This window comes from Chiloscyllium plagiosum, unplaced genomic scaffold (assembly GCF_037043375.1).
Source record: "Chiloscyllium plagiosum isolate Xiang-an unplaced genomic scaffold, Cpla_swu_hap1 HiC_scaffold_51, whole genome shotgun sequence".
NCBI classification, from domain to species: Eukaryota; Metazoa; Chordata; class Chondrichthyes; order Orectolobiformes; family Hemiscylliidae; genus Chiloscyllium; species Chiloscyllium plagiosum.
The window spans coordinates 3,018,860-3,030,547 of NW_028270189.1; positions in this window are offsets into that span (position 1 = coordinate 3,018,860).

Consider the following 11,688-nt stretch of genomic DNA (forward strand, 5'->3'; position numbering starts at 1 on the left):
AAAACTGCCTCACCATTCAGAAGGGGGACAAATTCTTTTCTGGGGGTCAGACTGCAGTCCCCACAGTGTGGGGTGTCCAAATACACAGTGCTAAGACCAAGGAAAACTCTGTTCACTCCCTATCCTGATGTGAGGAGACTCCAGCTTCATGTCCTGAGGCTCAAAGTGCACCAGCTGATATTCAGCCATGGAAGGCTGCACGCATTTTGACAGTGAAGATGACAAAGGGGCAAGGGCTCAAAGGAGGCACTCACAGGACTGCCCAACATCTCCCTAACTCTGTTCCACGGGAACAGCAGGAGGCCATTCAGCCCCTTCCTCAAGCCTGTCCGCCAGGGTCAGTGCTGAGGGAGAGTCCGTGCTGAGGGAGGGGTCCGTGCTGAGGGAGGGTTAGTGCTGAGGGAGGGAAGGTCAGTGCTGAGGAAGGGTTGTGCTGAGCGAGGGCTGTGCTGAGGGAGGGTCAGTGCTGAGCGAGGGCTGCGCTGAGGGAGGGTCAGTGCTGAGGGAGGGTCAGTGCTGAGGGAGGGCTGCGCTAAGGGAAGGTTGTGCTGAGGGAAGGTTGTGCTGAGGGGAGGGCTGCGCTGAGGGAGGGTTGCGCTGAGGGAGGGTTGCGCTGAGGGAGGGTTGCGCTGAGGGAGGGCTGTGCTGAGGGAGGGTTGTGCTGAGGGAGGGCTGTGCTGAGGGAGGGCTGCGCTGAGGGAAGGTTGTGCTGAGCGAGGGTCAGTGCTGAGGGAGGGTTGCGCTGAGGGAGGGTTTGCGCTGAGGGAGGGTTGCGCTGAGGGAGGGCTGTACTGAGGGAGGGTTGCGCTGAGGGAGGGTTGCGCTGAGGGAGGGTTGCGCTGAGGGAGGGCTGCACTGAGGGAGGGTTGCGCTGAGGGAGGGTTGCGCTGAGGGAGGGCTGTGCTGAGGGAGGGCTGTGCTGAGGGAGGGTTGCGCTGAGGGAAGGTTGTACTGAGGGAGGGTTGCGCTGAGGGAGGGCTGTGCTGAGGGAAGGTTGCGCTGAGGGAAGGTTGCGCTGAGGGAGGGCTGTGCTGAGGGAGGGCTGCACTGAGGGAGGGTTGCGCTGAGGGAGGGCTGCGCTGAGGGAGGGCTGTGCTGAGGGAGGGTTGCGCTGAGGGAGGGTTGCGCTGAGGGAGGGTTGCGCTGAGGGAGCGTTGCGCTGAGGGAGGGCTGTGCTGAGGGAGGGCTATGCTGAGGGAGGGCTATGCTGAGGGAGGGTTGCGCTGAGGGAGGGTTGCGCTGAGGGAGCGTTGCGCTGAGGGAGGGTTGCGCTGAGGGAGGGCTGTGCTGAGGGAGGGTTGCGCTGAGGGACGGCTGTGCTGAGGGAGGGTCAGTGCTGAGGGAGGGCTGCGCTGAGGGAGGGCTGCGCTGAGGGAGGGCTGTGCTGAGGGAGAGTTGCGCTGAGGGAGGGCTGTGCTGAGGGAGGGCTGCGCTGAGGGAGGGCTGCGCTGAGGGAGGGTTGCGCTGAGGGAGGGTTGCGCTGAGGGAGGGCTGCGCTGAGGGAGGGTTGCGCTGAGGGAGGGTTGCGCTGAGGGAGGGTTGCGCTGAGGGAGGGTTGTGCTGAGGGGGGGCTGCACTGAGGGAGGGTTGCGCTGAGGGAGGGTTGCGCTGAGGGAGGGTTGCGCTGAGGGAGGGTTGCGCTGAGGGAGGGTTGCGCTGAGGCAGGGTTGCGCTGAGGGAGGGTTGCGCTGAGGGAGGGTTGCGCTGGAGGGAGGGGTTGCGCTGAGGCAGGGCTGTGCTGAGGGAGGCTTGCGCTGAGGGAGGCTTGCGCTGAGGGAGGGTTGTACTGAGGGAGGGTTGCGCTGAGGGAGGCTTGCGCTGAGGGAGGGTTGTACTGAGGGAGGGTTGCGCTGAGGGAGGGTTGTACTGAGGGAGGGTTGTACTGAGGGGAGGGTTGCGCTGAGGGAGGGTTGTACTGAGGGAGGGTCAGTGCTGAGGGAGGTTGTACTGAGGGAGGGTTGCGCTGAGGGAGGGTTGTACTGAGGGAGGGTCAGTGCTGAGGGAGGGTTGTACTGAGGGAGGGTTGCGCTGAGGGAGGGCTGTGCTGAGGGAGGGTTGCGCTGAGGGAGGGTTGCACTGTGGGAGGGTTGCACTGAGGGAGGGTTGCGCTGAGGGAGGGCTGCGCTGAGGGAGTGTTGTGCTGAGGGAGGGTTTGCACTGAGGGAGGGTTGCGCTGAGGGAGGGCTGCGCTGAGGGAGTGTTGTGCTGAGGGAGGGTTGCACTGAGGGAGGGTTGCGCTGAGGGAGGGCTGTGCTGAGGGAGGGTTGTGCTGAGGGGAGGTTGTACTGAGGGAGGGTCAGTGCTGAGGGAGGGTCAGTGCTGAGGGAGGGTTGCGCTGAGGGAGGGTTGTGCTGAGGGAGGGTTGCGCTGAGGGAGGGTTGTACTGAGGGAGGGTTGCGCTGAGGGAGGGTTGTACTGAGGGAGGGTTGTGCTGAGGGAGGGTTGCGCTGAGGGAGGGTTGTACTGAGGGAGGGTTGTACTGAGGGAGGGTTGTGCTGAGGGAGGGTTGCGCTGAGGGAGGGTTGTACTGAGGGAGGGTTGCGCTGAGGGAGGGTTGTACTGAGGGAGGGTTGTGCTGAGGGAGGGTTGCGCTGAGGGAGGGCTGTACTGAGGGAGGGTTGTGCTGAGGGAGGGTTGCACTGAGGGAGGGTTGCACTGAGGGAGGGTTGTACTGAGGGAGGGTTGCACTGAGGGAGGGTTGCGCTGAGGGAGGGTTGCGCTGAGGGAGGGTTGCGCTGAGGGAGGGTTGTGCTGAGGGAGGGTTGCGCTGAGGGAGGGCTGTGCTGAGGGAGGGCTGCGCTGAGGGAGGGCTGTGCTGAGGGAGGGTTGTACTGAGGGAGTGTTGCGCTGAGGGAGGGTTGCGCTGAGGGAGGGTCAGTACTGAGGGAGGGCTGGTGCTGAGGGAGGGCTGTGCTGAGGGAGGGTTGTACTGAGGGAGGGCTGTGCTGAGGGGAGGGTTGCGCTGAGGGAGGGGTGCACTGAGGGAGGGTTGCACTGAGGGAGGGTTGCGCTGAGGGAGGGTTGCGCTGAGGGAGGGTTGCACTGAGGGAGGGTTGCACTGAGGGAGGGTTGCGCTGAGGGGAGGGTCAGTACTGAGGGAGGGCTGTGCTGAGGGAGGGCTGTGCTGAGGGGAGGGTTGCACTGAGGGAGGGCTGTGCTGAGGGAGGGTTGCACTGAGGGAGGGTTGCACTGAGGGAGGGCTGTGCTGAGGGAGGGCTGTGCTGAGGGAGTGTTGCGCTGAGGGAGGGTTGCGCTGAGGGAGGGTTGCACTGAGGGAGGGTTGCACTGAGGGAGGGTTGCGCTGAGGGAGGGTTGCGCTGAGGGAGGGTTGCACTGAGGGAGGGTTGCACTGAGGGAGGGTTGCGCTGAGGGAGGGTCAGGACTGAGGGAGGGCTGTGCTGAGGGAGGGCTGTGCTGAGGGAGGGTTGCACTGAGGGAGGGCTGTGCTGAGGGAGGGTTGCACTGAGGGAGGGTTGCACTGAGGGAGGGCTGTGCTGAGGGGGGGCTGTGCTGAGGGAGGGCTGTGCTGAGGGAGTGTTGCGCTGAGGGAGGGTCAGTACTGAGGGCAGGGTTGCACTGAGGGAGGGTTGTACTGAGGGAGGGTTGCGCTGAGGGAGGGTCAGTACTGAGGGAGGGTCAGTACTGAGGGGGGGCTGTGCTGAGGGAGGGGTTGCACTGAGGGAGGGCTGTGCTGAGGGAGGGTTGCACTGAGGAAGGGTTGTGCTGAGGGAGGGTCAGTACTGAGGGAGGGTTGCACTGAGGAAGGGTTGTGCTGAGGGAGGGTCAGTACTGAGGGAGGGTTGTACTGAGGGAGGGTTGCGCTGAGGGAGGGTCAGTACTGAGGGAGGGTCAGTACTGAGGGGGGGGCTGTGCTGAGGGAGGGTTGCACTGAGGGAGGGCTGTGCTGAGGGAGGGTTGCACTGAGGAAGGGTTGTGCTGAGGGAGGGTCAGTACTGAGGGAGGGTTGCACTGAGGGAGGGCTGTGCTGAGGGAGGGTTGCACTGAGGGAGGGTTGTACTGAGGGAGGGTTGCGCTGAGGAGGGTCAGTACTGAGGGAGGGTCAGTACTGAGGGGGGGGCTGTGCTGAGGGAGGGTTGCACTGAGGGAGGGCTGTGCTGAGGGAGGGTTGCACTGAGGAAGGGTTGCGCTGAGGGAGGGTCAGTACTGAGGGAGGGTTGTGCTGAGGGAGGGTTGCACTGAGGGAGGGTTGCACTGAGGGGGGGCTGTGCTGAGGGAGGGTTGTACTGAGGGAGGGCTGTGCTGAGGGAGGGTTGCACTGAGGGAGGGTTGTGCTGAGGGAGGGTCAGTACTGAGGGAGGGTTGCACTGAGGGAGGGCTGTACTGAGGGAGTGTTGCGCTGAGGGAGGGCTGCGCTGAGGGAGGGTTGCACTGAGGGAGGGCTGTGCTGAGGCAGGGCTGTGCTGAGGGAGGGTCAGTGCTGAGGGAGGGTCAGTGCTGAGGGAGTGTTGCGCTGAGGGAGGGTCAGTGCTGAGGGAGTGTTGCGCTGAGGGGGGGCTGTACTGAGGGAGGGTCAGTGCTGAGGGAGGGTTGCACTGAGGGAGGGTTGTACTGAGGGAGGGTTGTACTGAGGGAGGGTCAGTGCTGAGGGAGGGTTGCACTGAGGGAGGGTTGTACTGAGGGAGGGTTGTACTGAGGGAGGGTCAGTGCTGAGGGAGGGTTGTACTGAGGGAGGGTTGCGCTGAGGGAGGGCTGTGCTGAGGGAGGGTTGCGCTGAGGGAGGGTTGCACTGTGGGAGGGTTGCACTGAGGGAGGGTTGCGCTGAGGGAGGGCTGCGCTGAGGGAGTGTTGTGCTGAGGGAGGGTTGCACTGAGGGAGGGTTGCGCTGAGGGAGGGCTGCGCTGAGGGAGTGTTGTGCTGAGGGAGGGTTGCACTGAGGGAGGGTTGCGCTGAGGGAGGGCTGTGCTGAGGGAGGGTTGTGCTGAGGGAGGGTTGTACTGAGGGAGGGTCAGTGCTGAGGGAGGGTCAGTGCTGAGGGAGGGTTGCGCTGAGGGAGGGTTGTGCTGAGGGAGGGTTGCGCTGAGGGAGGGTTGTACTGAGGGAGGGTTGCGCTGAGGGAGGGTTGTACTGAGGGAGGGTTGTGCTGAGGGAGGGTTGCGCTGAGGGAGGGTTGTACTGAGGGAGGGTTGTACTGAGGGAGGGTTGTGCTGAGGGAGGGTTGCGCTGAGGGAGGGTTGTACTGAGGGAGGGTTGCGCTGAGGGAGGGTTGTACTGAGGGAGGGTTGTGCTGAGGGAGGGTTGCGCTGAGGGAGGGCTGTACTGAGGGAGGGTTGTGCTGAGGGAGGGTTGCACTGAGGGAGGGTTGCACTGAGGGAGGGTTGTACTGAGGGAGGGTTGCACTGAGGGAGGGTTGCGCTGAGGGAGGGTTGCGCTGAGGGAGGGTTGCGCTGAGGGAGGGTTGTGCTGAGGGAGGGTTGCGCTGAGGGAGGGCTGTGCTGAGGGAGGGCTGCGCTGAGGGAGGGCTGTGCTGAGGGAGGGTTGTACTGAGGGAGTGTTGCGCTGAGGGAGGGTTGCGCTGAGGGAGGGTCAGTACTGAGGGAGGGCTGTGCTGAGGGAGGGCTGTGCTGAGGGAGGGTTGTACTGAGGGAGGGCTGTGCTGAGGGAGGGTTGCGCTGAGGGAGGATTGCACTGAGGGAGGGTTGCACTGAGGGAGGGTTGCGCTGAGGGAGGGTTGCGCTGAGGGAGGGTTGCACTGAGGGAGGGTTGCACTGAGGGAGGGTTGCGCTGAGGGAGGGTCAGTACTGAGGGAGGGCTGTGCTGAGGGAGGGCTGTGCTGAGGGAGGGTTGCACTGAGGGAGGGCTGTGCTGAGGGAGGGTTGCACTGAGGGAGGGTTGCACTGAGGGAGGGCTGTGCTGAGGGAGGGCTGTGCTGAGGGAGTGTTGCGCTGAGGGAGGGTTGCGCTGAGGGAGGGTTGCACTGAGGGAGGGTTGCACTGAGGGAGGGTTGCGCTGAGGGAGGGTTGCGCTGAGGGAGGGTTGCACTGAGGGAGGGTTGCACTGAGGGAGGGTTGCGCTGAGGGAGGGTCAGGACTGAGGGAGGGCTGTGCTGAGGGAGGGCTGTGCTGAGGGAGGGTTGCACTGAGGGAGGGCTGTGCTGAGGGAGGGTTGCACTGAGGGAGGGTTGCACTGAGGGAGGGCTGTGCTGAGGGGGGGCTGTGCTGAGGGAGGGCTGTGCTGAGGGAGTGTTGCGCTGAGGGAGGGTCAGTACTGAGGGAGGGTTGCACTGAGGGAGGGTTGTACTGAGGGAGGGTTGCGCTGAGGGAGGGTCAGTACTGAGGGAGGGTCAGTACTGAGGGGGGGCTGTGCTGAGGGAGGGTTGCACTGAGGGAGGGCTGTGCTGAGGGAGGGTTGCACTGAGGAAGGGTTGTGCTGAGGGAGGGTCAGTACTGAGGGAGGGTTGCACTGAGGAAGGGTTGTGCTGAGGGAGGGTCAGTACTGAGGGAGGGTTGTACTGAGGGAGGGTTGCGCTGAGGGAGGGTCAGTACTGAGGGAGGGTCAGTACTGAGGGGGGGCTGTGCTGAGGGAGGGTTGCACTGAGGGAGGGCTGTGCTGAGGGAGGGTTGCACTGAGGAAGGGTTGTGCTGAGGGAGGGTCAGTACTGAGGGAGGGTTGCACTGAGGGAGGGCTGTGCTGAGGGAGGGTTGCACTGAGGGAGGGTTGTACTGAGGGAGGGTTGCGCTGAGGGAGGGTCAGTACTGAGGGAGGGTCAGTACTGAGGGGGGGCTGTGCTGAGGGAGGGTTGCACTGAGGGAGGGCTGTGCTGAGGGAGGGTTGCACTGAGGAAGGGTTGCGCTGAGGGAGGGTCAGTACTGAGGGAGGGTTGTGCTGAGGGAGGGTTGCACTGAGGGAGGGTTGCACTGAGGGGGGGCTGTGCTGAGGGAGGGTTGTACTGAGGGAGGGCTGTGCTGAGGGAGGGTTGCACTGAGGGAGGGTTGTGCTGAGGGAGGGTCAGTACTGAGGGAGGGTTGCACTGAGGGAGGGCTGTACTGAGGGAGTGTTGCGCTGAGGGAGGGCTGCGCTGAGGGAGGGTTGCACTGAGGGAGGGCTGTGCTGAGGCAGGGCTGTGCTGAGGGAGGGTCAGTGCTGAGGGAGGGTCAGTGCTGAGGGAGTGTTGCGCTGAGGGAGGGTCAGTGCTGAGGGAGTGTTGCGCTGAGGGGGTCTGTACTGAGGGAGGGTCAGTGCTGAGGGAGGGTTGCACTGAGGGAGGGTTGTACTGAGGGAGGGTTGTACTGAGGGAGGGTCAGTGCTGAGGGAGGGTTGCACTGAGGGAGGGTTGTACTGAGGGAGGGTTGTACTGAGGGAGGGTCAGTGCTGAGGGAGTGTTGCGCTGAGGGAGTGTTGCGCTGAGGGAGTGTTGCACTGAGGGAGGGCTGCGCTGAGGGAGGGTTGTGCTGAGGGAGTGTTGCGCTGAGGGAGTGTTGCACTGAGGGAGGGTTGCGCTGAGGGAGTGTTGCGCTGAGGGAGTGTTGCACTGAGGGAGGGCTGTGCTGAGGGAGGGCTGTGCTGAGGGAGGGTTGCACTGAGGGAGGGCTGCGTGAGTTATAATTGCATTACCAGTTTGTTGTACACTATTTGACAGTTAAACCTTGACCACAGTTTAAAGAAAGCGTCTGCTGTCTCAGCCTTGAGCAACTTTGAGATTTCCTGCTGTCATGGAGTTACTGGGTCTGATAGGGTTGGATTAGGAGATTAGAACTGGTTGAGAATGTGGATTTGTGTCTGACTTGCTGGTGATCACAGACATGGAGATTGCATGAAGCTGCTGGAATGACTCAGCCCTGACTGTGCATTCCTCAGATAACATTCACGGTCTGTCTACAACACGATCCCTTCAACCAGACAGGGCAATGACCAACCTGCACTGGGAGACAGAAAGGATTTCTCCATTTATGCTCACATTCTTCACCAGACCATCCCCACTGCTCGAACAGCTCCAATTATGGACGGGCAGCAGTGTAGAGGGAGCTTTACTCTGTATCTAACCCCGTGCTGTCCCTGTTCTTGGGAGTGTGTGATGGGGGACAGTGTAGAGGGAGCTTTACTCTGTATCTAACCCCGTGCTGTCCCTGTCCCTGGGAGTGTGTGATGGGGGACAGTGTAGAGGGAGCTTTACTCTGTATCTAACCCCGTGCTGTCCCTGTCCCTGGGAGTGTTTGATCGGGGACAGTGTAGAGAGAGCTTTACTCTGTATCTAACCCCGTGTTGTCCCTGTCCTGGGAGTGTTTGATGGGGACAGTGTAGAGGGAGCTTTACTCTGTATCTAACCCCGTGCTGTCCCTGTCCTGGGAGTGTTTGATGGGGACAGTGTACGGACCCTCTGGCGGTGAGGCTCTCCCGCAGCACTGACCCTCCGACAGTGCCCACTCCCTCAGCACTGATCCTCTGACAGTGCCCACTCCCTCAGCACTGACCCTCCGACAGTGCCCACTCCCGCAGCACTGACCCTCCGACAGTGCCCACTCCCTCAGCACTGATCCTCTGACAGTGCCCACTCCCTCAGCACTGACCCTCCGACAGTGCCCACTCCTTCAGCACTGACCCTCTGACAGTGCCCACTCCCTCAGCACTGACCCTCTGACAGTGCGGCACTCCCTCAGTACTAACCCTCCGACAGTGCCCACTCCCTCAGCACTGACCCTCCGACAGTGCGGCACTCCCTCAGCACTGACCCTCTGACAGTGCCCACTCCCTCAGCACTGATCCTCTGACAGTGTCCACTCCCTCAGCACTGACCCTCCGACAGTGCCCACTCCCTCAGCACTGACCCTCTGACAGTGCGGCACTCCCTCACCACTGACAGTGCCCACTCCCTCAGCACTGACCCTGCAACAGTGCGGCTCTCCCTCAGCACTGACTCTCCGACAGTGCGGCACTCCCTCAGCCCTGACCCTCTGGCAGTGCGGCACTCCCTCAGCACTGACCCTCCGACAGTGTGGCCCTCCCTCAGCACTGACCCTCCGGCAGTGCCCACTCCCTCAGCACTGACCCTCTGGCAGTGCGGCACTTCCTCAGCACTGACCCTCTGACAGTGCCCACTCCCTCAGCACTGACCCTCTGGCAGTGCCCACTCCCTCAGCACTGACCCTCTGGCAGTGCCCACTCCCTCAGCACTGACCCTCTGGCAGTGCCCACTCCCTCAGCACTGACCCTCTGGCAGTGCCCACTCCCTCAGCACTGACCCTCTGGCAGTGCCCACTCCCTCAGCACTGACCCTCCGACAGTGTGGCCCTCCCTCAGCACTGACCCTCCGGCAGTGCCCACTCCCTCAGCACTGACCCTCTGGCAGTGCGGCACTTCCTCAGCACTGACCCTCTGGCAGTGCCCACTCCCTCAGCACTGACCCTCTGGCAGTGCGGCACTCCCTCAGTATAAGCTCAGTGTCAGTGCTGAACCTGAGTGACGGGGTTGCTGTCTGTGAATCTGAGACCTCAGGAGTTTGATGGAGATGCTATGGGAGAGATTCCCTGTGAACAGCTGATGCATGCCTCGTGTCTGCAGAGGGTGATGTCCCTGAAGCAATACTGAGAGGGTGATGGACAGATACAGGAAATATTTCAGCTCCAGTCAAACGATGAAAGGCTTCCTGTTTGACTTCCCAGCTCTGCACTTTACTGCAGCTCATTGTGTACATTCCAGAAACACACAAAGGTATCCCAGTCTATATCCCAGTCAAACTGACCCCTATATCGAAGTCTATGTCCCTGACAGACTGACCCTATATCCTAAATCAAACTGACCCCTATATCCCAGACAATATCCAGATCAAAGTGACCCCTATGTACAGGTCAAACCAACTACCGCCCTGCCTACACCATTCCAATGGATCCAAACCCCTTCCCATTCACTCCCACTCTACAAAATCCCAATCGACTCAAAGCCCTTTCTGTACATTGCCCGACTACATGGTGCCAATGGACTCACACCCCTTCCCATTAACTCATATTCTACACAATCCCAATGGGACTAAATCTCTTCCCATTCCCTCCCACAGTCCACAATCCCAATGGAGCTAAGCCCCTTACAATTCACTCCCACTCTACACAATCCCAATGAACCCAAACCCTCCCCATCACTCCCATAGTCAACAATCCCAATGGACCCAAACCCCTTCCCATTCAGTCCCACTCTACACCGTCCCAATGGACCCAAACCCTTTCCCGTTATCTCCGGCTCTACACCGTCCCAATGGACCACAAATCCCTTCCCATTCAGTCCCACTCTACACCATCCCAATGGGCCCAAACCACTTGCCCTTCACACCCACTCTACACCATCCCAATGGGCCCAAACCACTTGCCGTTCACTCCCACTCTACACCGTCCCAATGGGCCCAAAACCCTTCCCGTTCACTCCCGCTCAACACCGTCCCAATGGACCCAAACCCCTTCCCGTTCACTCCCGCTCTACACCGTCCCAATGGACCCAAATCCCTTCCCATTCACTCCCGCTCTACACCGTCCAAATGGACCCCAAACCCCTTCCCGTTCACTCCCGCTCTACACCGTCCCAATGGACCCAAATCCCTTCCCATTCACTCCCGCTCTACCCTGTCCCAATGGACCCAAACCCCTTCCCATTCACTCCCGCTCTACACCGTCCCAATGGACCCAAACCCCTTCCCGTTCACTCCTACTCTACACCGTCCCAATGGACACAACCCCTTCCTGTTCACTCCCGCTCTACACTGTCCCAATGGACCCAAACCCCTTCCCATTCACTCCTGCTCTACACCGTCCCAATGGACCCAAACCCCTTCCCGATCACTCCCATTCTACACCGTCCCAATGACCCCAAACCACTTCCGATTCACCTCCCGCTCTACACCGTCCCAATGGACCCCAAACCCCGTCCCATTCATTCCCACAGTACACCGTCCCAATGGACCCAAACCCTTTCCCGTTAACTCCGGCTCTACACCGTCCCAATGGACCACAAATCCCTTCCCATTCACTCCTGCTCTACACCATCCCAATGGGCCCAAACCCCTGCCCATTCACTCCCGCTCTACACCTTCCCAATGGACCCCAAATCCCTTCCCGTTCACTCCCTCTCTACACCGTCCCAATGGACCCAAACCCCTTCCCGTTCACTCCCGCTCTATACCGTCCCAATGACCCAAACCCCTTCCCATTCACTCCCGCTCTACACCGTCCCAATGGACCCAAACTCCTTCCCGTTCACTCAAACTCTACACCGTCCCAATGGACCAAAACCCCTTCCCGTTCACTGCCGCTCTACACCGTCCCAATGGACCCAAACCCCTTCCCATTCACTCCTGCTCTACACAATCCCAATGGACCCAAACCCCTTCCCGTTCACTCCCACTCTACACCGTCCGAATGGACCCAAACCCCTTCCCGTTCACTCCCGCTCTACACCATCCCAATGGGCCCAAACCCTTTCCCATTCACTCCCGCTCTACACCATCCCAATGGACCCCAAATCCCTTCCCGTTCACTCCCTTGCTACACCGTCCCAATGGACCCCAAATCCCTTCCCGTTCACTCCCTCTCTACACTGTCCCAATGGACCCAAACCCCTTCCCGTTCACTCCCGCTCTACACCGTCCCAATGGACCCAAACCCCTTCCCGTTCACTCACACTCTACACCGTCCCAATGGACCCAAACCCCTTCCCGTTCACTCCCGCTCTACACCGTCCCAATGGACC